Source organism: Triticum urartu, chromosome 5 (assembly GCF_003073215.2).
Source record: "Triticum urartu cultivar G1812 chromosome 5, Tu2.1, whole genome shotgun sequence".
NCBI classification, from domain to species: domain Eukaryota; kingdom Viridiplantae; phylum Streptophyta; class Magnoliopsida; order Poales; family Poaceae; genus Triticum; species Triticum urartu.
In genome coordinates, this window is record NC_053026.1 from 228,497,082 (window position 1) to 228,522,280 (window position 25,199).

Below are 25,199 nucleotides of genomic sequence, written 5' to 3' on the forward strand. Positions count from 1 at the left end.
TCCTAAGTAAATTTGCATGTGCCACCTCTAAAAACTTCTAAAAATTATCCGTTTTGTGTGCCTGGATCGTTCATGGAACGATAGGAGGTAGTCGGCATCTTCCATGCTAAGCGGGTTATTCTCAGGTCGAGTGTTTATTCACTCGCCATCGCATGAGAAAAGGGCGGTAATAGGGGTGCCCAGTCCCAAACTGCAAAATACAAAAAGAGTTAATCGCTCAAATAATCAAACAAAAACTCCCAATGGAGTCAAAACCTTTACTTTTATCGCTTGGGAACTGCCACTAGCCTGTTTAGCATGGGATATATTGATAACTGATAGTCGTGAAGTAAATGAGAAGGGCACATGTCTCAAAATAATCATTTATCTCTGTTTTAAAACTTGAGCTCTAGCACCTCCGCAAATCACTGCTTCCCTGTGTGAAGGGACTATCTATTTTCTTTTACGTTGTGTCATCACCTTCTTATACAAGTGCTAGAAACCGAGAGAGCACAACTGTCATGATTTATGCATTGTGTGTAGCTAATGTTGGGTGCATCATGACTGGATCTTTTCTACCATAAATTACAATGTTTAGTCGCTGCTTGGACTTTGGAGGTGCTCTGCATTTATGTTTTGCGGTCTCAGAAAGGGCTAGCGAGATACCACTATTGTCATATTATATCATGGTTGTTTTGGCAACGTGTTGCCGTTTGAGATGCCTTATTATTGCTCGCTAGCTGATTATGTCATTGATATGAGTCATTATAATCTTTACGAGTTATTGTCGACATGGTTAGTTATAATGACGGTTGAAAACCTAGGGGCTTTTTAAGCTTATTTATGCAAACAAGAGCAAAAGAGTTCATAGAAGTTTTTCCTTTTCACTTTCAGTTTATCAACTGAATTGCTTGAGGACAAGCAAATGTTTAAGCTTGGGGGAGTTGATACGTCTCAAACGTATGTACTTTTCCTAACGCTTTTCCTCTTGTTTTGGACTCTAATTTGCATGATTTGAATGAAACTAACCCTGGACTGATGCTGTTTTCAGCAGAACTACCATGGTGTTGTTTTTGTGCAGAAATAAAAGTTCTCGGAATGGAACGAAACTTTGCGAGGAATTTTTATATAATATATAAGAATTTTTGGAGGCAAGACGTACCGGAGAGGGTCACCTGGGTGGGCACAACCCACCAGGGCGCGCCCCCTCTCCTGGCGCGCCCAGGTGGGTTGTCCCCACCTAGTGGCCCCACAGACCCTGATTCCGACGCTATAAAATCCTATTTCGGAGAAAAAGATCAAGGAGAAAGAATTGTTGCGATCGACGAGATAGAGCCGCCACCAAGCCCTGTTCTTCCTCGGGAGGGCAGATCTAGAGTCCCTTTGGGGCTCTGGAGAGGGGGATTTTCGTTCTTCGTCATCACCAACCCTTCTCCATCGCCAATTCCATGATGCTCCCCACTGGGAGTGAGTAATTCCTTCGTAGGCTCGCTGGTCTGTGAGGAGTTGGATGAGATTCATCATGTAATCAAGTTAGTTTTCTTAGGGCTTGATCCCTAGTATCCACTATGTTCTTAGATTGATGTTGCTGTGAATTTGCCATGCTTAATGCTTGTCACTTTGAGCCCAGGTGCCATGATTTCAAATCTGAACCGTTTATGTTATCACCATTATATTCATGTTCTAGATCCGATCTTGCAAGTTATAGTCACCTACTACGTGTTATGATCCGGTAACCTCGGAGTGACAATAACCGGGACTTCTTCCGGTGATTACCGTAGTTTGAGGAGTTCATGTATTCACTATGTGTTAATGCTTTGTTCCGGTTCTCCATTAAAAGGAGGCCTTAATATCCCTTAGTTTCCAATATGGACCCCGCTGCCATGGGAGCACTACTAGGGAAAACCCTAGTAGTAGCACGGGTTTTGATGCCATCAGCAGCGCGGGTGGCCGCGCTACTAGTATGACCCTACCGCTAACGTTTAGTAGTAGCATGTGCTGTACATGCGCTACTACTATAGACTATATCAGCAGTGCTTTTCCGGAACGCGCTACTATTAGTTAGCTATAGCGGTTTCCTAGCCCCGCGCTACTGCTATATCTTTCATCTTTTTCCCCAATTCCTACCCCGTTTTAGTTTCAGTAAATTGCAATTTCCAGATACTAGGTACTACAACATATCAATTTCATAAAGCATTATAGGTACTAGGTAGTACTACTAGATAACAATTTCATATATAGTCAACATGCATCCTCAAGCAGTACTAGGTGATATCGATGACGATCACCATATGTAGTTCTACATGAAATCGACAACACCGACGACGATCATCATATGTAGTTCTAGATGATATAGCCACACACACATATGTAGTTCTAGATGATATCGGCAACGATCATCATCCTGATAGTAATTAGGATGGCCTGTCCAACACGAAGATTCTTGCCAACAAGGAATCTCTTCCACCCAACCGAGTTTAAGTGTGTGTGACCGTCTGTGTCCATGCGGTATGTACAGGTGGTGATGGAGCCCCTTGCGGTAAGGCGTAGTCTAGCTAAGCCTTCTTCATCAGGCTCGATACCACAACTCACAGATAGGTTCTTTGGCAATTTCTGAATAAGAAAAATATATCAATTAATAAATAGCCTCGCACATACTCTTGCAAATATATTTCTATCAAGTATAGATTTCTACACTATCAAAAGACACAGCACTACGCACTTGTACTAATTAAGCATGGATTCTACTAATAAGTATATATGGATTATCTACACTATTAATAGTTCCTTGGATTCTACACTAATAAGCATGTGATCAGACTCTACACTAAAGCATATCATCGACTAGATTCCATGAAGCATATCATTGGACTCTACACTAAGCATATCATCAGATTCACTAAGCATATCATCGGATAATTTGCATTTGTAAGTATAACAGTAAAGCATATATATATCATCAAATTACTATAGTCAATATAACATACCATTTCATGCTGATCGACCATGGTACTTGTCAGGCGGGTCATGAATGGCACCCCGACAAAGTCATCACGTGGCGGAATTATGTCCCATAGGTTGCACACCTCCTCCTCGCTCATCCTCATTCTTTGAGCTATGATGGCTTCATGAAGTGGGTTCTCATCATCTTCATCGAGTGGGTCCTCATCATCTTCATCATCTTCATCATCTTCGACATCTTCATCATCTTCCACCAGGTTGATATAAATGACAGCCAGCTTGGGTCTTTCTGCTCTGAAGGAGAAGCTGATCAACTCACCACCAGTAAGACGCATGCGGGCGCGGAAACATGCCCATCCATATCCTCCAATCTATGACATATTGCGTCCTTTCTCGACCTCCATAGTGTACGCCCCCAGGAGACTCAAATGTCATAGTGTCTCCTGTCAGCTTGTCGAATTTCAACCTCACATTGCATGGGACGATCTGTGCAAAAAAGCAAAATGACACAATGCAGTAATGCCAACACTAAAAATAAAATAGTTGTTACATTTCATCTAATTTCCTACCGCCGCATGACGAAAAATCGGCTGGAAGTAGATGCCGAACAGCTTGCCAGTTGCAAGGCTGCTGGCGCACCTTGACTTGCACAGTAGACATGGTGGTGGTGGTGGCGCCATTTTCCTAAAGCAATATGAGCAAAGGATTAAAGATCCACTTCACAGGAAAGAAAAACAGTAGCATGTGATATTTTTGGTTCTTGCACGAGAAGCAATTTGATGGACAATTATAATCCTAAGATCTAGTAACATATTAGATGACAAGGTACCACCTACCAAAGCATTTCGGTGGCACCTATTGCTGAATTTTTTTTCACAAATATCTACCAAATCAGGGTACCACCTACCAAGACATTTCATCTAATTTGGCCCCTATTGCCTAAGATAATTGATTAAAAAACAAGTGGCAAATTTAACTAAATTGGCACCTACATTTTGCCAAAAATAACTTATCACTGAAAAAAAAGCATCTAGCTATCCATCTATAGAAAAAATAACAATAAAATGGTGCATACTAAATCAACTAAATCAACTAGCCTACTAAATCAACTAAATCAACTAGCCTACTAAATCAACTAGCATACTAAATCAACTAAATCAACTAGCCTACTAAATCAACTAAATCATATCAACTAAATCAAAATGTTGCATATGAACTAGCCTACTAAATCAAAATGTAGCATGGAGGAGGGGTTGTGGATGGAGGAGGGAGGAGGGAGAAGGAGGGGTGACTCGATGAGGGAGAAGAGAGTAGGACAAAGGAGGAAGGAAGAGCGAGGAGGGGCCGGCCGGTGGCGAGTGGAGGGAGGACGGAGGAGGAAGGCGGACCGAGGAGGGGCCGGCGAGCGGCGAGTGGAGGGAGGACAAAGGAGGAGGCCGGTACCGAGTCTAGGAAGGAGGAGGAGGTGACGGCGGCGCAGAGGGAGGAGGGGCGACGACGGTGCAGAGGGAGGAGGGGAGGACCGGCGCGCGGGGGGTGGGAGGGGTTGAGGGGGAGATCGAGTGAGTGTGAGTGGATCGGATAGAGGATAGTGTGTGTGTGTGTGGGGGGGGGTGGGCGATGGAATGGCTTAGCAGTAGCGCGCTATAGAGAAAGGCGCTACTGCTAAACGACCCAGCAGTAGCACCTTTCACAAAGAACGCGCTACTGCTATGTGTCAGCATGTAAAAATAGACATCAAAAATACATTGATCATCAATGATCTAATTGTGTACAATCTGATTTGTCAATATGAGTCTTCACCAGTTTATGCGGCCACAAATTCTACACATAGAGTTCAATGAAAACCATGTGCTTGTGAAAGTTTGAGAAGTAACATATTTAAGGTGGTAGAAACTCTCTTCACAGAGCGAGGTGGGACTAAATTTTTGTAGCAAACTTAGCAGTAGCGGTTATTGTGGAAATGCGCTACTGCTATGGTCCATAGCAGTAACGCTCTTCGTATTAACGCGCTGCTGCTAGAACTAGCCTCGCGGCGGCGTCATGGCTATTATAATAGTAGCACGTCTCAGGGCAGGCGCGCTACTGCTACATTTATTTCAGCAGCGGGTTTTGTGTGCGTGCGCTACTGCTACGTAGCAACAACACCTTATTTTAAAGCACGCCGCTGGTAAGATTCTGTGTATAGGCTTTTCCATAGTAGTGGAGGGTAGGACAAAAGATGTCATGAAACTTCTTTTAATAAAGCACGTATGACTATTTACGGAATACATGCCTACATTATATCGATGAACTGGAGCTAGTGCGGTATCACCCTAGGTTATAACTGTCTCATGATGAATATCATCCAACAAGTCACCGATCCAATGCCTACTAATTTATCTTATATTGTTTCTGCTGCGTTACTACTGCTATTATCGCTGTTACACTTGCTACAAAATTACTGCTATCACTGTTACTATTACCGTTTCTACTGTCACTATTATCAAAACTATCAAACTACTTTGCTACTGATCACTTTGCTGCAGATAATTAATCTCTAGGTGTGGTTGAATTGACAACTCAGCTGCTAATACCTTCAAATATTCTTTGGTTCCCCTTGTGTCGAATCTATAAATTTGGGTTGAATACTCTACCCTCGAAAACTGTTGCGATCCCCTATACTTGTGGGTTATCATGGGGCTGTAGTCTGTGGAGAATAATAGGAGGTGTGGAGGGGTGGAGGGATAGCCTAACCGGCGGTGGGGTGGCGCTTCACAGTGATGCGTGCTAAGCAGCCGCTAGCCGCCGGAGGCCGGACCAAGCGGTGTCGGCGACGCTGCAGGAAGAATATGAGAGATTGAAGGTGCAAGCTGGCCGTTGGATATAAATCCAATGGATGTGGATGTCATAATCATTTGTTGACCAAGTTGACAATGCCTTGCGTAGGCTTCGACCTATTGGCCCACATGTCAGCCTGCAAAAATGTGCCATATATTTAACCCATGTTTTCTAGAATTTACAGTCCATTTGCTGGGCAAGGTGAACAAATAATTTCGCGTCAATGCGGCCCATTTAATATTTTCTAAGAAATCCCAGCCCATTTGCACTTTCTTGAAATACACGAATTAGCTCGTTCTATATATAAAGTTAGGTTAGAAGGAGCAATTAATATAAAAAAATAAACCGGAGCGACACATTTTTTTATATAAAATTAACAAATTAGCGAGTTATTGTTCAAAACAAAAATGAGCGCGTTATTATTACATTGGTCCTTCAAATCTTCGCAAGCTTTTGTACGCAATCACCAGGATTTTCCTTGCTTGTGAGTCAAAAACAACCAGGATTTTCCTTGCCAAATTCTGTTAAACATTTACTCTTATAAGTTAATAACACGTGGGATGTTTTTATAATGTATATATAAGCCTCTATAAAATATACGAATAATAGTAATAATATAAATATATATAATGTGGTTAGAAGGGAAAACATAAATTGGACACAACATTATTATTCTTATATATAGATAAATAGAACAGAGGTCTGCGTTTTATTAAAAGAAATACATTGGGCTGCCGATCATTAAGAAAAAGTAAAACCTACGCTGGGAGGCCCATAGGCCGGTATGGACCTCAAAAAATAAGTTGAAACCACTGTCTCCGTATGTCGTGGGCTACGCATGTTAAAAAACAAAACCTAGGCCTAGCTGATACTTGTTCGCCCTCTGGAAAAAATGATACCAGCTAGATCCCCGATACCCCTTTCCCGCAACAACAACAAAAAAGAAAGATCCCCGATACCCCTGAAAAAAGCTCCCCGATGACAGTCATCGTTGGAAATTTATTTCGTTTATTGACTAAGGTTGACAAACCTACGGGCCCCAACGTCAGTATACAGTTAGGAGGAAGCTTTTTTCCAATGGGGCACTTGCTTGCGTACGGCTTGGACATGGTGGGTCCCCACTGTCAGTCTCTCGGTGTATAATCCTCTCCGGATTCCTATCATTTGTTGAGCGTGTTGACAACGGCATGTGGAGGTGCCATGATGAGCGCACACGGACGGGAAAGAACCAGAGCTAGGGAAGGCGCCTTCATTCTTTCGAACATACCGCACTAGCCCAGTGGCTGCAGCCCTCTCACCCAAAAGCTGTACTACCCGGGTTCGATTCCAACTGGTGTAGTTGAAAAATATCTAACACTTGCCAAAATTTCGTCCCTACTTTACCCAGTTTTTGGCACACTCAACATTGTCTTGCCATTCCCAGTTTCAAAAAAACATTGTCTTGCCATTTTGAAAATAGCATATCTTTTTGACTTTGCATCATATGAAGATGTGCTATACATGAATGTTGATCAGCATGATGTTAACTTGTTGTTAGTTACTTTTTTTACCAGGAATAAAATTTCCAACATTCTGTTATCCATGTTTGAAAAGAGCTTGTTGATTTAAATGCTCTGCCTGTGAAACATGCAGTTTCTTATCTGAAAATCACTTGGACAAGCAGCCATCACCGGTGTTGGATTCGATGTCGTGCTTCTTCAGTCCCCCTACAGGCGCAAGGGCGAAATAAACTTCCGTCCCATGCTGCCAGTTGGGGAATGGAGCGAAATGGATTAAAGAGGGGGCCGGCGGCGCGACTAAAGAAGCACATAAGACATAATTTTTTTCTTCTGTGGATGGCTCTCGATGGCATATTTTACTTGCCTCTTCACCATACAACTTGTATTTTTAGCCTCCCAGTTCATGGTGGACCAGCAGCCCATTTGCTGGGCAGGCCAACCTACAGAAACTAGCACTCAATTTTTCATTAAGCCCCCAAAACAACGCAGTACTATGTTTGTTTTGAGGCCGAAAACATTACGACAGGGGTTGAGCGGGGGAGGGGGGAAGACAGAGAAAAAAGATTAAAAAGAGCTGATGCACTGTGCTACCCTAACAAAGCAGGTGCAATTCTTCTCGGGAAGAAGGTGTGCCGTTGACACCCACACGTCAAAAATCCCACAGTAGACATACTAACAAGTTCACACACAAGTACAACAGAAAAGGTAAACATTCATATCAAACTCAGGTTCACAGGACACGTTCATATTCATAGACAATATTCGCAATCAACAACTCAAAATATTCATATATACACAAGTTCAGCATGTCTATGCATCCAAATGATTGATAGATCACACGACAATATTCATAGCTAATTCACAAAAAGATTCAGATATACACATGTTCAGTATGTTTATGCATCCAAATGATTGATATCACACCCAATATCATCCATGGATGAACTTTAATTACCTAGGGTACAGAATGGTAAATGGTGTTCAGTCGGAGGTACTTCTTGCTAAAATTAATGATTGGACGAGTAAACTTTCGAGTACATAAGAGGCATCAGAAACAATCTGAACTTTGCTTGTAGGTTTATCCTCAAATAGTGGCCTCGTGCTGAGGGAGGTTTGAGCAACTTGGCCACTACTTTCATCCAACTAGTTTACTGGCTCATCTTGGTCCTATACCTCGCCAAAATTCTACATTGCAGACAAGAAAGGAGGCGGTTGAGAAAATGAACCACCCAAATTTTTTGTGCAGTTCAAGTGAAATGGAGCATCCCTGGCGTGCAGACCGATTAAGTGCTAGATGAATATACATGTCAAACAACTTGTCTGGAATCTTTGGACTCTATGCCATACAGTTCTCTACCATATGTCCCGATAACCAAAAGGCACAAGTTGGGACCAAAAACTGGACTGCGTTTTTCTGGGCTATGCGCCAAGCAATATTTTTGGCGTTCACTCTCCTAATACTTGGAGTTTGACAACTGATTGACGCCGGTTGATACTTGAATGTATATAGGCACTTCTTATTGTCAACATTGATGCTTATCTGAGTGAACTTTGGAGTACATAGCAACAACATAAGTATCTGCCCATCTGATCTTTTTGTGCAGTTCTACTGAAATTGCCCAATGTAATGATTTGCCCATGACTTCAGGCTCCAAGTTACTCCTTTATGAAATCGGAAAATAGTAGCACAATACCAAATTACCAATACATATGACAAGCATAATAATCAGGATAAAGACCAGTACCAACCTGTGTGAGGTAGCATATCAATTACTATTTCCTTTGACTGGAAGCCAAGATAAGCAAAGCGACTGATAGCAAAGGAATGAAGCAAGACGATATAAGCGACTGATAGGAAAGGAAGGAAGCAGTCGAGGCAATGAAGCACCCAAAGTTTTTGTGCAATTCCACTAAAATCGAGCATCCCTGTTGGCACATATATTGAGAGAGTGAGATTACTGTAATAGTGGGACTAGTTGATGAAATATACACTAACAAATAGAAGCACCCTCATTATCTTAATGGGTAACGTTAGCAACATAGTAGTCTTGCTTAAAGAGAGGTATTAGTTTATTTAATCAGTGCCAATTAGCTCAACACTCAAAGCATTGCCATGTATCATAGGTTGCAAAACTTTAACATGGAAAGATAAAGGAGTTTCTCATGACAGTAGCACGATACAAATAGAGATGACAGCAAACTAATATGGATGAAGGCCTTAGGACGGTACCAACCTGAGCAAAAAAGCTCATACATGTAGTCCGAGAAGAGATGATAAAGCACTCACTGGAATCACTCAATAGTATATATTTTTGTGCACTTCAAATCTATGGTTGAAATCACTCTTGTTTACTAGTGCTGAGATTATATCGAAAGATTATCAAGAACTTTGAGCAGCGTTAAAGCACTAGCTGGGATATAGTTCATTGTATTGTTTTGTGTAGTTCCACTAAAATGTATGATTGGCACAACATGATCCCTATTTGCACAAGTAGGAACAAGGTGAAACCTTCATTAGCTTAGTGAGAAAGGATAGAAAGACATTAGCATATTACTCTAACAGTAGCATCAAATTCATGATGGACAATACACAAAACATTGCCTCATTGAACCAACGGCAATAAATTGACATGCAAAACAATAGCACTATTATGTCATGACACTACCAAGATTCCCTCCCTGCTCCACCTCATGATTCACCTCCACAGACACACATACACACGTACATGATCCAGCATAGGGTGCTACTAAAGATTTGTTTAACTCCGATAGGAAAATTAGGCAGCAATAAATTAGTGGTACTTAAGTACTCCTAATTAATTAAGTGACCTTGCAGGAGAGATGTCAGAAGTGGAAGGGCTCCCTAGAGGATCGTCTCACATGTAAGGTAGACGTTGCCGGAGCTCTTGAACGACCTTGATTGAGGCCTCGGGCTTCATCAAATCACCTTGGCACTGTTGATCATGTAGAGCTGGGTCACAGATGCATCCAGAATCTAGTTAATTAGTATTATGTGTTGTGAACCCAAGTACTACTCTGTTGCATTTCTCTATCTATCTCTACTCTACTCTTATAAAAAACAGAGTTGGTCATGATGGTGTGCCTGCCATCCTACAATATAGGCCGTCCAATTTATATCTGACGGATAGGAAGGAAACTATGGCAATTTTGAAAAAAGGTACCCACAACCCTCTCCACATTTGCAAATAAGGCCTTCCCTCATTCATCCTTTCTCTCACAAGATAAACTACTCATACAAATGCATCTTGATGTTACGTGCAAGGCACAAGCATCTTGCTAGTCTTCCAAGTAAATTAAGACTAGTAGCAACATAGCAATACAATACCACTAGCAAGATGTCAGGATAACATAGGACGGTACCATCGTGTGATCCCCATTTCCTCTTTCTTCTTCTTCTTCATGCTCTATTTCTCTTTCTCCTCACCAGTTGGTGAAACCAAGTACATGATGGGCCTTCTATTTCAGAATTGGTTTTGTCAGTGAGGGAGTACAAGTGTACTACTAAACAATAGCATTATTTTCTTATGGTAGTCGCAAAATAGATATGAACACATGCATTAAGTATCATTCTTACCTAAAGGAAGGTTATGGTGCCAATATGGATGATGAGGATTGGAACACAGATCTCCCTTTGTGCAGTTCCACTAAAACGAACCAACTGTTCCATTCTGACATTCCAGTTAAACAACACAAAAGTCACTTCTTTTAAGAAGTGTTTTGTGCAGTGCACCAAAAGGTCACAACAGCAACCAGGTGAAATGGATATCCCTATTTGCACAAAAAGCTATAGAGGAAACAGTCAGAGTCTCAAACAATTAGAGGCAAAAACATTTGGCCAAACTTGTCATGGCTTATAACAATGGCGTGGCTTCATTTTAGCAGGGGCATTAGATTAAGAACAACTAAATATTTGGTATAAGGGCTGATAACCCACAAGTATAGGGGATCGCAATAGTTTTCGAGGGTAGAGTATTCAACCCAAATTTATTGATTCGACACAAGGGGAGACAAAGAATATTCTCAAGCATTAGCATCTGAGTTATCAATTCAACCACACCTAGAAACTTAATATCTGCTGCAAAGTATTTAGTAGCAAAGTAATATGATAGTAGTGGTAATGGTAGCAAAAGTAATATTTTTGGGTTTTGTAGTGATTGTGACAGTAGCAGCGAAAAAGTAAATAAGCAAAGAACAATATATGAAAAGCTCGTAGGCAATGGATCGGTGATGGAGAATTATGCAGGATGCGATTATTCATGCAACAATTATAACATAGGGTGACACAGAACTAGCTCCAATTCATCAATGTAATGTAGGCATGTATTCCGAATATAGTCATACGTGCTTATGTAAAATAACTTGCATGACATCTTTTGTCCTACCCTCCCGTGGCAGCGGGGTCCTATTGGAAACTAAGGGGTATTAAGGCCTCCTTTTAATATAGTATCGGACCAAAGCATTAACACATAGTGAATACATGAACTCCTCAAACTACGGTCATCACCGGGAGTGGTCCCAATTATTGTCACTTCGGGGTTGCCGAATCATAACACATAGTAGGTGACTATAGACTTGCAAGATAGGATCAAGAACTCACATATATTCGTGAAAACATAATAGGTTCAGATATGAAATCATGGCACTCGGGCCCTCATGACAAGCATTAAGCATAACAAAGTCATAGCAACATCAATCTCAGAACATAGTGGATACTAGGGATCAAACCCTAACAAAACTAACTCGATTACATGATAAATCTCATCCAACCCATCACCGTCCAGCAAGCCTACGATGGAATTACTCACACACGGCGGTGAGCATCATGAAATTGGTGATGGAGGAAGGTTGATGATGACGATGGCGACGGATTCCCCTTTCCGGAGCCCTGAATAGACTCCAGATCAGCACTCCCGAGAGAGTTTAGGGCTTGGCGGCGGCTCCGTATCGTAAAAAGCGATGAATCCTTCTCTTTGATTTTTTATCCCCGAACACGAATATATGGAGTTGGAGTTGAGGTCGGTGGAGCTTCAGGGGGCCCACGAGGCAGGGGGCGCGCCCAGGGGGGTAGGCGCGCCCCACCCTCGTGTACAGGGTGTGGGCCCCCTGACGTGGATTCTTCTTCTAGTATTTTTTATATATTCCAAAAATAATCTTTGTTGATTTTCAGGTCATTCCAAGAACTTTTATTTTTGCACAAAAATAACACCATGGCAATTCTGCTGAAAACAACGTCAGTTCGGGTTAGTTCCATTCAAATCATGCAAGTTAGAGTCCAAACAAGGGCAAAAGTGTTTGGAAAAGTAGATACGACGGAGCCGTATCAACTTCCCAAGCTTAAACCTTTGCTTGTCCTCAAGCAATTCGGTTGATAAACTGAAATTGATAAAGAAAAACTTTTACAAACTCTGTTTGCTCTTGTTGTTGTAAATATGTAAAGCCAGCATTCAAGTTTTCAGCAAAGATTATGAACTAACCACATTCGCAGTAACATTTAGGTCTCTTGTTTACTCATATCAATGTCATAATCAACTAGCGAGCAATAATAATAAATCTCGAATGACATCACTTTCTCAAAACAATCATAATATGATATAACAAGATGGTATCTCGCTATCCCTTTCTGAGACCGCAAAACATAAATACAAAGCACCATTAAAGATCAAGGACTGACTAGACATTGTAATTCATGGTAAAAGAGATCCAGTCAAGTAATACTCAATGTAAACTAACAGTAATGGATGCAAATGACAACGGTGCTCTCCAACTGGTGCTTTTTAATAAGAGAATGATGACTCAATATAAAAGTAAATAGATAGTCCCTTCGCAGAGGGAAGCATGGATTTGTAGAGGTGCGAGAGCTCAGTTTTGAAATAGATATGAATAATATTTTGAGCGATATACTTTCATTGTCAACATAACAACCGAGAGATCTCGATATCTTCCATGCTACACACATTATAAGCGGTTCCCAAGCAGAATGGTAAAGTTTATACTGCCCCACCACCAACAAGTATCAATCCATGGCTTGCCCGAAACAACGGGTGCCTCCAACTAACAACAATCATGGGGGAGTTTTGTTTGCAATTATTTTGATTTGATTTGCTTAAAGCATGGGACTGGGCATCCCGATGACCAGCCATTTTCTCGTGAGTGAGGAGCGGAGTCCACTCCTCTTGAGAATAACCTGCCTAGCTTGGAGGATACAGACAACCCTAGTTGATACATGATCTATTCGAGCATACAAAATAGAATGTTTATTTGAAGGTTTTGAGTTTGGCACATACAAATTTACGTGGAACGGCAGGTAGATACGATATATAGGTAGGTATGGGGGACTCATATGGAACAACTTTGGGGTTTATGGAATTGGATGCATAAGCAGTATTCTCGGTTAGTACAAGTGAAGGCTAGAAAAAGACTGGGAAGCGACGAGCTAGAGAGCGACAACAGTCATGAACACGCATTAAAATTAATCAACACCGAATGCAAGCATGAGTCGGATAATTCACCTTGAACATAAATATCGTGGAGGCTATGTTGATTTTGTTTCAACTACATGCGTGAACATGTGCAAGTCAAGCCACTCGAATCGTTCAAATGAGGATACCACCCTATCATACCACATCACAACCATTTTAATAGCATGTTGGCACGCAAGGTAAACCATTATAAACTCCTAGCTAATTAAGCATGGCATAAGAAACTACAATCTCTAATTGTCATTGCAAATATGTTTCTTTCATAATAGGCTGAATCAGGAATGAACTAATCATATTTACAAAAACAAGAGAGGTCGAGTTCATACCAGTTTTTCTCATCTCAATAAGTTCATCATATAATCATCATTATTGCCTTTCACTTGCACGACGGAATACTATGGATAATAATAATAGTGCACGTGTATTGGACCAAGCTAGAATCTGCAAACATTCAATTCAAGAGAGAAGACAAGGTAATATGGGCTCTTTGTTAGATCAATAGTAATGCATATGAGAGCCACTCAACATTTCCATTATGGTCTTCTCCTCTCGAACCCCAAAGAAAAGAAACAAAACTATTTACACGGGAAAGCTCCCAACAAGCAAAAGAAGAACGAGAAATCTTTTTGGGCTTTCTTTTTAATTAGGGACATTTACATCTATGCCCTTAACTCGAACCCACTACTCAGTTTTGCCCCTAATTTTTAGGTATGCTCAGTTTTGCCCCTCCGCCGTTAGTTTCACTTATAGAAATGCCCTTCTCTGCCGTTACCGTCCGGTCAAAGGTCTTTGACCGTCCTGAAAAAATAGCAAAAAAAATCAAAAAAATATGAAATTTGGTGGGATCGAAGATAGTCATGTCCGCAAGGCGCGTGCACATTTTCATGCCGTTCGGACACTCCGGGAGCTCGTGTCAAAGGAAAACATAAATTTTGTACGCATGCGAGCAGTAAATTCAAAAAAAATAGAAAAAAAATCAAAAAAATATGAAATTTCGTGGGACTCAAGATATTCAGGTGCGCAAGATGTGTGCACGTTTTTGTTGTGTTTGGACATTGTAGGAGCCTGTGGAGAAAAAAAACAAATTTTAGCTCAAAAAAACTTTGAAAAAATGCACTATTTTGTTTTTTTTTTCTCTAGAGCGCCCCGTACGTCATTTGATCACTAAAACTTGCAAGCACTTTGTGCACTCAAGCCTCTTTGAAGCCAAATAAATTCAAATTTTTTTGAACTTTTTTGCTATTTTTTTTGAATTTACTGTTCATAGGCATAAATTATTTTTGTTTTCCTTTGCCACGAGCTCCCGGAGTGTCCAACCAACACAAAAATGTGCACGCGCCTTGCGGACATGACTATCTTCGATCCCACCAAATTTCATATTTTTTTGATTTTTTTTGCTATTTTTTTCTTGATGGTCAAAGTACTTTTACCGGACGGTAACGGCGCAAAAGGGCATTTCTATAAGTGACACTAACGGCGGAGGGGCAAAACTGAGCATACCTGAAAATTAGGGGCAAAACTGAGTAGTGGGTTCGAGTTAGGCGCAGAACTGGAATTGGCCCTTTTAATTACTACTACTACAGGCATGGAAAGTAAACTAACTAGAAGCTACAACTATTTTTTTTGGTTTTTCTTAAGGTTTATCAAACACACAAGAAGAAAGCATAAAAGGGAAATAAACTAGCATGGATATTACAATGAAAAAGTATGAGCACCGACAACTAACATGAGTGTGTGAACAGGAATGTAATGTCGGTGGGGAATACATACTCCCCCAAGCTTAGGATTTTGGCCTAAGTTAGTCTATGACCATGGATGGCCTGGTGGATATCCGAAGTTGAAGCTGGGGTCGTACCGAGATGCATCAGCTATTGCCTAATGAGCTGCAGCTTGTAGGCGAGCTGCCTCCGTCCTCCTCTCATACTCGGTCGCCTCCTCCCTGGTTATAACATATCTCCCTTTTGCCTTCTCACAAAGGAATCAGTGAGGTAGTGGTACTGACGGCACTTATCTGCCAGAAAGCTCTCAAGATCGGCGTTATGCACATATGCGTCAAATTCTTCCTTGATTCCTGCTTGGACCATGAAATCTTCTCACGACCATTCACAAGGCCGCACTTGAGCGTCCCTCAGTGGTTCATCATCCGGCTCACGCATTGCGGGCCTGGGCCCTTGCTTTCTTGAAGAACCACCTTGGTACATTTTCCTAAACATATTTCCTTTGAAAAATTTCTGAATTTTTTTAGTAACTCAAAATAAAAGTGAACCAAACCCAACAAAATTGATAGCAACTACTCCCACAAGTGCCTAGAGACTATTTCATGTATTAGAACTACTTGGGACCATATAAATTTGACATGCAAGCTCAAGAACAGGGTCACCTAGGGAGCAAAACTTGCAATGAATAAAGCACTAGAACAAAAACTAATTGGACCATTGGAGGAGTCACATACCAAAGAACTATCCCCCAAAGCAGTTTTGTTAATGGAGCTTTGAGCTACGAGATCGAAAATGGCAGCAAGATGAGCTAGAACTCGTGCTTGAACTGGTTGGGGATTTTTTTTGGGCGGAAGAAGGAGTGTGTGGTGGCTGGAATAAGTGGAGGGGCCACCAGGGGCCCACGAGGCAGGGGGCGCGCCCAGGGGATAGGGCGCGCCCTGGACCCTCGTGGCCAGGTGCTGGCTCCCCCTGATGTGTTCTCAGTGCCATATATTCTCAAATATTCTAGAAAAAATTATATTAAATTTTCAGGGCATTTGGAGAATTTTTTTAGGGTATTTTTTATTGCATGGATGATTCAGAAAACTGACATAAATTACTATTTTTGCTTTATTTAATATAAATAACAGAAAGTAAAAAGAGGGCACAAAGAGTTGCGTTTTCTAAGTTCACCCATCTCATGCTCGTCAAAAGGAATCCACTAACAAGGTTGATCACGTCTTGTTAACAAACTCATTCCGAATAACATGGAACCGGAGAAATTTCGAATAACACTATGTTACCTCAACGGGGATATGCATGTCCTCAACAATAAGAATATCATATTTCTTCTTGACAGCAGGGAGAGGGAATTCAAAACCTCCAATAGTGATTGTTGAAATTTTTCCAATAGAATTAATACCGTGGACTTGAGGTTGTTTCCTCGGAAAGTGTACCGTATGCTCATTACCATTAACATGAAAAGTGACATTGCCTCTGTTGCAATCAATAATAGCCCCTGCAGTATTCAAAAAGGGTGTTCCAAGAATAATAGACATACTATCGTCCTCAGGAATATCAAGAATAACAAAGTCCATTAAGATAGTAACATTTGCAACCACAACAGGCACATCCTCACAAATACCGACAGGTATAGCAGTTGATTTATCAGCCATTTGCAAAGATATTTCAGTAGGTGTCAACTTATTCAAATCAAGTCTATGGTATAAAGAGAGAGGCATAACACTAACACCGTCTCCAAGATAACATAAAGCAGTTTTAACATAGTTTCTTTTAATGGAGATGGTATAGTTGGTACTCCTGGATCTCCAAGTTTCTTTGGTATTCCACCCTTAAAAGTATAATTAGCAAGCATGGTGGAAATTTTAGCTTCCGGTATCTTTCTCTTATTAGTAACAATATCTATCATATATTTAGCACAAGGATTCATTTTAAGCATATCAGTCAAACGCATACACAAAAAGATAGGTCTAATCATTTTAGCAAAGCGCTCAAAATCCTCATCATCCTTTTTCTTGGATGGTTTAGGAGGAAGAGGCATGGGTTTCTGAACCAACTGTTCTCTTTCTTTACCATGCTTCCTAGCAACAAAGTCTCTCTTATCATAACATTGATTCTTTGATTATGGGTTATCAAGATCAACAGCATGTTCAATCTCTACATCATTATTATTGCTAGGTTGAGCATCAACATGAACATCATCATTAATATTATCACTAGGTTCATGTTCATTACCAGATTGTGTTTCAGCATCAGAGATAGAAATATCATTAGGATTCTCAGGTGTGTCTACAACAGGTTCATAGAAGCATGCAAAGTCCTATCATTTTTCTTTTTCTTCCTCTTAGAAGGACTAGGTGCATCAATGTTATTTGTCTGAGAATCCTGCTCAACTCTCTTAGGGTGGCCCTCGGGATACAAAGGTTCCCGAGTCACTTTTCCTCCTCTAGTTGCAACTCTAACAACAAAGTCCTTATTCTTACTATTCAATTCATTGAGCAAATCATTCTGAGCTTTAAGTGCTTGTTCTACTTGAGTGGTAACCATAGAAGCATGTTTACTAATAAGTTTAAGTTCACCTTTAACATTAGCCATATAATCACTCAAGTGTTTAATCATATAAGCATTATGTTTCAATTGTCTACCAACATAAGCATTGAAGTTTTCTTGTTTAATAATAAAATTGTCAAACTCATCTAAGCATTGGCTAGCAAACTTAACAGGAGGGATTTCAGCTTTATCATATCTATAGAGAGAGTTTACCTTTACTACCTGTGTCGGGTTATCGAGACCGTGTGTTTCTTCAAGACCATGTATTTCTTCAACAGGAGGTAAATTCTTAACATCTTCAACTTTTATACCTTTTTCTTTCATAGATTTCTTTGCCTCTTGCATATCTTCAGGATTGAGAAATAGAATACCCCTTTTCTTCGGAGTTGGCTTAGTAAGTGTCCAATTATTTTCATTAGTCAACATATTATTCAATAGCAATTCAGCTTGATCAACTGTTCTTTCCCTGAAAACACAACCAGCACAACTATCTAGGTGGTCTCTAGAAGCATCAGTTAGTCCATTATAAAAGATATCAAGTATTTCATTTTTCTTGAGAGGATGATCAAGCAAAGCATTAAGTAATTGGAGAAGCCTCCCCCAAGCTTGTGGGAGACTCTCTTCTTCAATTTGCACAAAATTATATATTTCCCTTAAAGCAGCTTGTTTCTTATGAGCAGGGAAATATTTAGCGGAGAAGTAGTAAATCATATCCTGGTGACTACGGACACAACCAGGATCAAGAGAATTAAACCATATCTTAGCATCGCCCTTTAATGATAACGGAAATAATTTAAGGATATAATAGTAGCGAGTTTTCTCATCATTAGTGAACAGGGTAGCTATATCATTTAATTTAGTAAGATGTACCAAAACAGTTTCAGATTCATAGCCATAAAAATGATCATATTCAACCAAAGTAATTATCTCATGATCAACAGAGAAATCATGATCCTTATCAGTAATAAAGATAGGTGATGTAGCATAAGCAGGATCATATTTCATTCTAGCATTCAAAGATTTTTCTTTCAGCTTAGCTAATAATTTCTTAAGATCACTTCTATCATTGCAGGCAAGAAAGTCTCTAGCAGTTTCTTCATCCATAACATAACCCTCAGGCACAACATGCAATTCATATCTAGGGGGAGAATCTTCATCATCACTTTCATTAATATTATCAGTTTCAATAATTTCATTCTCTCTAGCCCTAGCAAGTTGTTCATCAAGAAATTGATGAAGTGGCACAGTAGTATCAAGCATAGAAGTAGTTTCATCATAAGTATCATGCAAAGCAGAAGTGGCATCATCAATAACATGTGACCTATCAGAATCAATAGCATGTGTAGGTGTCGCAATTTTACTCAAAACAGAAGGTGAATCAAGTGCAGAGCTAGATGGCAGTTCCTTACCTCCCCTCGTAGTTGAGGGAAAAATCTTGGTTCTTTGATCTTTCAAGTTCTTCATAATGATAAGCAGATATAAATCCCAAGTGACTCGAAGAATAGAGCTATGCTCCCCGGCAACGGCGCCAGAAAATGGTCTTGATAACCCACAAGTATAGGGGATCGCAACAATTTTTGAGGGTAGAGTATTCAACCCAAATTTCTTGATTCGACCCAAGGGGAGCCAAAGAATATTCTCAAGTATTAGCAGCTGAGTTGTCAATTCAACCACACCTGGAAACTTAATATCTGCAGCAAAGTATTTAGTAGCAAAGTAATATGATAATAGTGGTAACGGTAGCAAAAGTAATATTTTTGGTTTTTGTAGTGATTGTGATAGTAGCAGCGGAAAAGTAAATAAGCGAAGAACAATATATGAAAAGCTTGTAGGCAATGGATCGGTGATGGAGAATTATGCCAGATGTGATTATTCATGCAATAGTTATAACATAGGGTGACACATAACTAGCTCCAATTCATCAATGTAATGTAGGCATGTATTCCGAATATAGTCATACGTGCTTATGGAAAAGAACTTGCATGACATATTTTGTCCCACCGTCCCGTGGCAGCGGGGTCCTATTGGAAACTAAGGGATATTATGGCCTCCATTTAATAGAGTACCGGACCAAAGCATTAACACATAGTGAATACATGAACTCCTCAAACTACGGTCATCACCGGGAGTGGTCCCGATTATTGTCACTTCGGGGTTGACGGATCATAACAAATAGTAGGTGACTATAGACTTGCAAGATAGGATCAAGAAGTCACATATATTCATGAAAACATAATAGGTTCAGATCTGAAATCATGGCACTCAGGCCCTAGTGACAAGCATTAAGCATTGCAAAGTCATAGCAACATCAATCTCAGAACATAGTGGATACTAGGGATCAAACCCTAACAAAACTAACTCGATTACATGATAAATCTCATCCAACCCATCATACTACAGCAAGCCTACGATGTAATTACTCATGCACGGTGGTGAGCATCATGAAATTGGTGATGGAGGAAGGTTGATGATGACGAAGGCGACGGATTCCCCTCTCCGGAGCCCCGAACGGACTCCAGATCAGCCCTCCCGAGAGAGTTGAGGGCTTGGCGGCGGCTCCGTATCGTAAAACGCGATGAATCATTCTCTCTAATTTTTTTCTCCCCGAACACGAATATATGGAGTTGGAGTTGAGGTCGGTGGAGCGTCAGGGGGCCCACGAGGCAGGGGGCGCTCCCAGGGGTAGGCACGCCCCCACCCTCGTGGGCAGGGTGTGGGCCCCCTGACGTGTATTCTTCTTCCAGTATTTTTTATATATTCCAAAAATAATCTCCGTTGATTATTAGATCATTCCGAGAATTTTTATTTCTGCACAAAAATAACACCATGGCAATTCTACTGAAAACAACGTCAGTCCGGGTTAGTTCCATTCAAATCATGCAAGTTAGAGTCCAAAACAAGGGGAAAAGTGTTTGGAAAAGTAGATATGACGGAGACGTATCAAGGGCATGGGACAGTGGGTGCACCAGCAGTTCAGCACCATGTACCTAAACTGGGGCATAAAGTGGTGATTCAGAGTTTGTTACCCTAAGAAACAAACATCCAAGAAACATATCTGGGCTGGTCCCATTTTTTTTCACTAGAGCCACCTACTCCTATGTGTGGATAGAAAAGCTATTCCTGGTCATACCCTATGTACAACGTTTCCCCTATATTTCCCTTTTCGACCAAGAGACCAGTTGGATGACCAGTCTGTACTACTTTCACCCCCTTTCCTTCCTGTTTGTACCAAGTCCGATGTACATACTAAATTCCCCCTCCCCTTTATTTCTTGTTTGAACCATGTACAAGATTCGACTCCATGAAGTAGCTTTACCTCTAAAAATAGAAGAAAAAAATAGGTGACGTTGGATCATCCGATCGAGAGGGGCTGAGAGGTAGAAAATGATACACATGCAGCGACGTAGCGAGCTGGGGAAGTAGAGCTAGGGCAGTTTCAAAGGAAGATATACCTGAAGGTCGTTGGGATGTGGATAGGTGGGCGGCAGGAGGCCGAATCTGCCCACACTAGGGTAACAACGACGGGATCGGAGGACCTCCCGCGCCGGCACTCGGCCCGAGATAACGGTGTGGCCAGAAGTGGGTCTCCTCCCTCGCCGTCGACGATGGCCTAAACGCTGCCCCTCCTCCCCTTCATCGGCGGAGGAGGATATGTCCGGATCTAGAACCAGCGGTGAGGATAGAAAGATAGTGTTACCGTCGCTCTCTTGTTTAGATCTGGAGAGGATGATAGTATGTGAATAGAGCAACCCTAGCAAGCAAGCGCGGAGGCTCCGGCCTATATATATACGTAGTGGGGTAGTTTTCCTTTTTCACTCTATCAACACAATCCTTTAAAATTGTTTACGTGCCAGGTCGCCTTTTTTGAGTTGTTGATTGTTTTTTGAGATAGCTACCCGCTTATTCCAAGTGGTGTTACAGTGTGCCAGGTCACACTTTGTATTGTTGAAGTCTGGTACGAGACCCTCCATTAAATGAAAAACCACCGCCTCGTAAAATTTGTGAACAAGCCCACGGTTAAAATTATCGGAAACGTGGGCTGCCCCAACATGCATTATCATTTATATTTTCCATGTGGGAGTATCCTCAAAACAAAATGTGAGAGTACAATATTTATTGGGCCCTTTGTAATTCGTGCTTAATTTTGACCAAAGATTTAACTAACAAAATGTTAGTGCATGTTAACAAAAATTATATCATTTGATTCGTATTTGAACATAGTTTTCAATGATGTAATTTTTGTGACATGCATGAACATTTGGTTAGTTAAATTTATAGTCAAAATTTGGCAAGGTGCATTAAATCAACACATGCAAGTATCAAAAGGAAAGTCACGGCGTGCATCCATGTGTTGTAATTAATGCATCGCTAAACGCAAATTATTGAAATATATCGAGTGCAGTGCTTTGATGTGTCGCGTCAACTCGTACAACAATGAGAAGTTTGATTACAACGCCCTCTCCCTTGCGAACTGAGCTCCGGTGCCTTAATCGCACCTCCCTTTGGCTATATGACAGGTGGGCCACCCACCTGTTGGGCCCACCTGTCATACACGCAAAGGCAGGAGCAGTTAGTCAATGAAGCTACGTCCCTCCCTCGCCCATGAGCATGGTGGCTGGCAGGACTAGGAGAAGCTTTCGCTACACGCTCTCCCTCCTGCACGCGGTGGACATGCAGTAGTTCATTCGATGTCAGATGGCCAGAAGCATACTGTAGTACTCCACTGTAGTAGTACTCAATGATTGTTCGACTTCCCGAAGAGGCGAAGAGCCAAGCGCAGCCCAGACGCTCGTGTGGCAGTTTCATGTGTAGAGTAGTATAGGATAGCGTGTACTGTGCCTCTAAGCTTAAAATCGTTTGGGTCAGCTCCATGCTATGAGGCCATCTCGAAGCATTTTTTTGATTAAAATAATCTTATGGCCCTACCTGTCATCCTGGTGATTGTAGTTTGCACGCTCATCCGGTCAAGACAGGAATATATATTTTAATTTGTGGTGGGGTAAATGTTAGAGGTTGCAGCAAATATATTGTAAACTGTGGGACTTTTAGCCAAGTTTAAAGGCAAGAATGTGGGGCCGGTGCTATGATGTGTCGCGTGAACTTGTACAACGAGGAGAAGCTTGATTTTACTACCACACGCCTTCTCCCTCACCCATGCTCGCGCTGGCTCGCAGACGAGGACATGCTTTTGCTTATACTACAAGGAGCTATCCCTCCCGCATGCGGTGGACGGACATGCATCAGTGGATTCGATACTATAGAAGTAGTAGTAACATCATTGTTTGTCTTCTCGAAGAGGCGAAGAGCCAAGCGGGTTGCGAATGCTCGTGTGGGAGTCTTTGTGTAGGGGTGGGGCATGGTACGGAGCCTTGGAGCACGCATATAGCCAGGCTCTTGCATGAGACAAAATTGCTATGTGAGCCTACTATTGTAGTACTTGCTAGTATAGCCCTGTAAACCAGAAAGGAGTACATTATTTGGCTTTCTAAAGATTTCAACAAGTGACTAGACTACACCCCAAATGAGTACATATGGAGCAAAATGAGTGAATCCACACCGGAAATAAACACATAGTTCTCTCGTTTTCCTCTCGGCCTTGGTCGCGGTGCACAATATTGAGTATATGACTAGCCGCTCTATCTACATGCGAGACATCAAAGAATCCGGGCCCGTGTGCCATCCACCAAATCACAGCGAGGTGCTACAGTCGAGACTCACCGGTGACCCTGGTGTGGCCGTCATGACCTGTCATATCACAAAACCCACACGTTTACTAGCAGTGGTAAAGTGGCCTCGAAGTTGGACTGGACGAAGCAACCATCATTCCACAGGAACGCTCGTTGAAGGCCTTTCTCCCCTTTCTTGAAGAACTAGTAAGATGCCCATGCGTTGCATGGAACATCATGATCTTTTGGGAGAAAAGGATGAACGAGGGAAGGCCTTATCTGCAAATGTGGAGAGGAGTGCGGGTAAATTGTCATAGTTCCCTTGCTATCCGTTAGATATAGATCGCATGGCCTATATTGCAGGATGGCAGGTATCTGATTTCGGGTTCCGGCAAAACCCTTGAGGATCGAACACTGGGGTGTGCACGAAGATCTCTCCTCCCTCTGCTCATGCCCTCACCACGATATCAAGGCTCAGCGCGTCGAACTCATAGAACAAAGGGACACAAGATTTATACTAGTTCGGACCACCGATGTGGTGTAATACCCTACTCCAGTGTGGTGTGGTGGATTACCTCTTGGGATGTGGATGAACAGTTACAAGGGAAGAACATCCTCCTGAGGAGAGGTGCTCTTGTGCTTGGTGAGTTTGTGTGTGGCCTTTGTGGAATGGATCCGGTCCCAGATTCTCTCACCCTCCCTATGGTGGAGGCTAGCCCTATATATAGAGGTCCATGTCCTCTTCCCAAATATTAGGCGGGGAGAGATCCCACAACGGCAAATTTGAAGGGGGGCAGCTAGTACAATCTATCTTGACAAAAGATGGTCTTCTCCTGCCAATGGCTCTAGTGGTGACGCCGTCCTGGGCTCCACGGTGACCTTCATCCCGCCGTCCTCCGGGTCTTGGTATCGTTGCACCGATATGGAAACCTTTGCCTGAGGCCTTGGGACTCCTCGCCCGCGCTTGCCTCTTTAGAACCAAAGAGGAAACGAGGACACTGCACGCGCTGGCGCCCGCCTGGCCTTGGTCATCATGGCTTGTGTTACAGGAACCTCGCGAGGTGTCCCTTGCCTTCATCTCTCCGCCCCTTGCGAGACAGCCTAGTGAGGTCTCCCCCATGGAGGTCTTGTGTCGTCCGCCTCGCAAGGCTCGACCCCTCGCGAGGGTCTTGAGTATTTGCTGGTGAAGATGGGCCGTACGGGGCCGCCGACGGAGCCACGCCGTAGGCCGCAGTCAGGAAAGTCTGGGGACCCCCGTTCCCAGGACGCCGACAGTAGCCCCCGGGCCCAAGGTGCGCTCAGACTTGGATTCAAGGTGAAGCCAAAGGGAAAGTGCGGAGCGCCATGGGCCCCATCAGCCTGCGGCCTCGGTTGACGCGTGGCAATTGATGGGACGTGGGCGTCTCTGCTTCACCATGCCGCCTCGGCAACTGCCCGACTTGACGAGTCCCTGCTGCATGCAGAAAAAAGGTCATTATTACCTTAGATCATGGAGGCCGGCGGTTG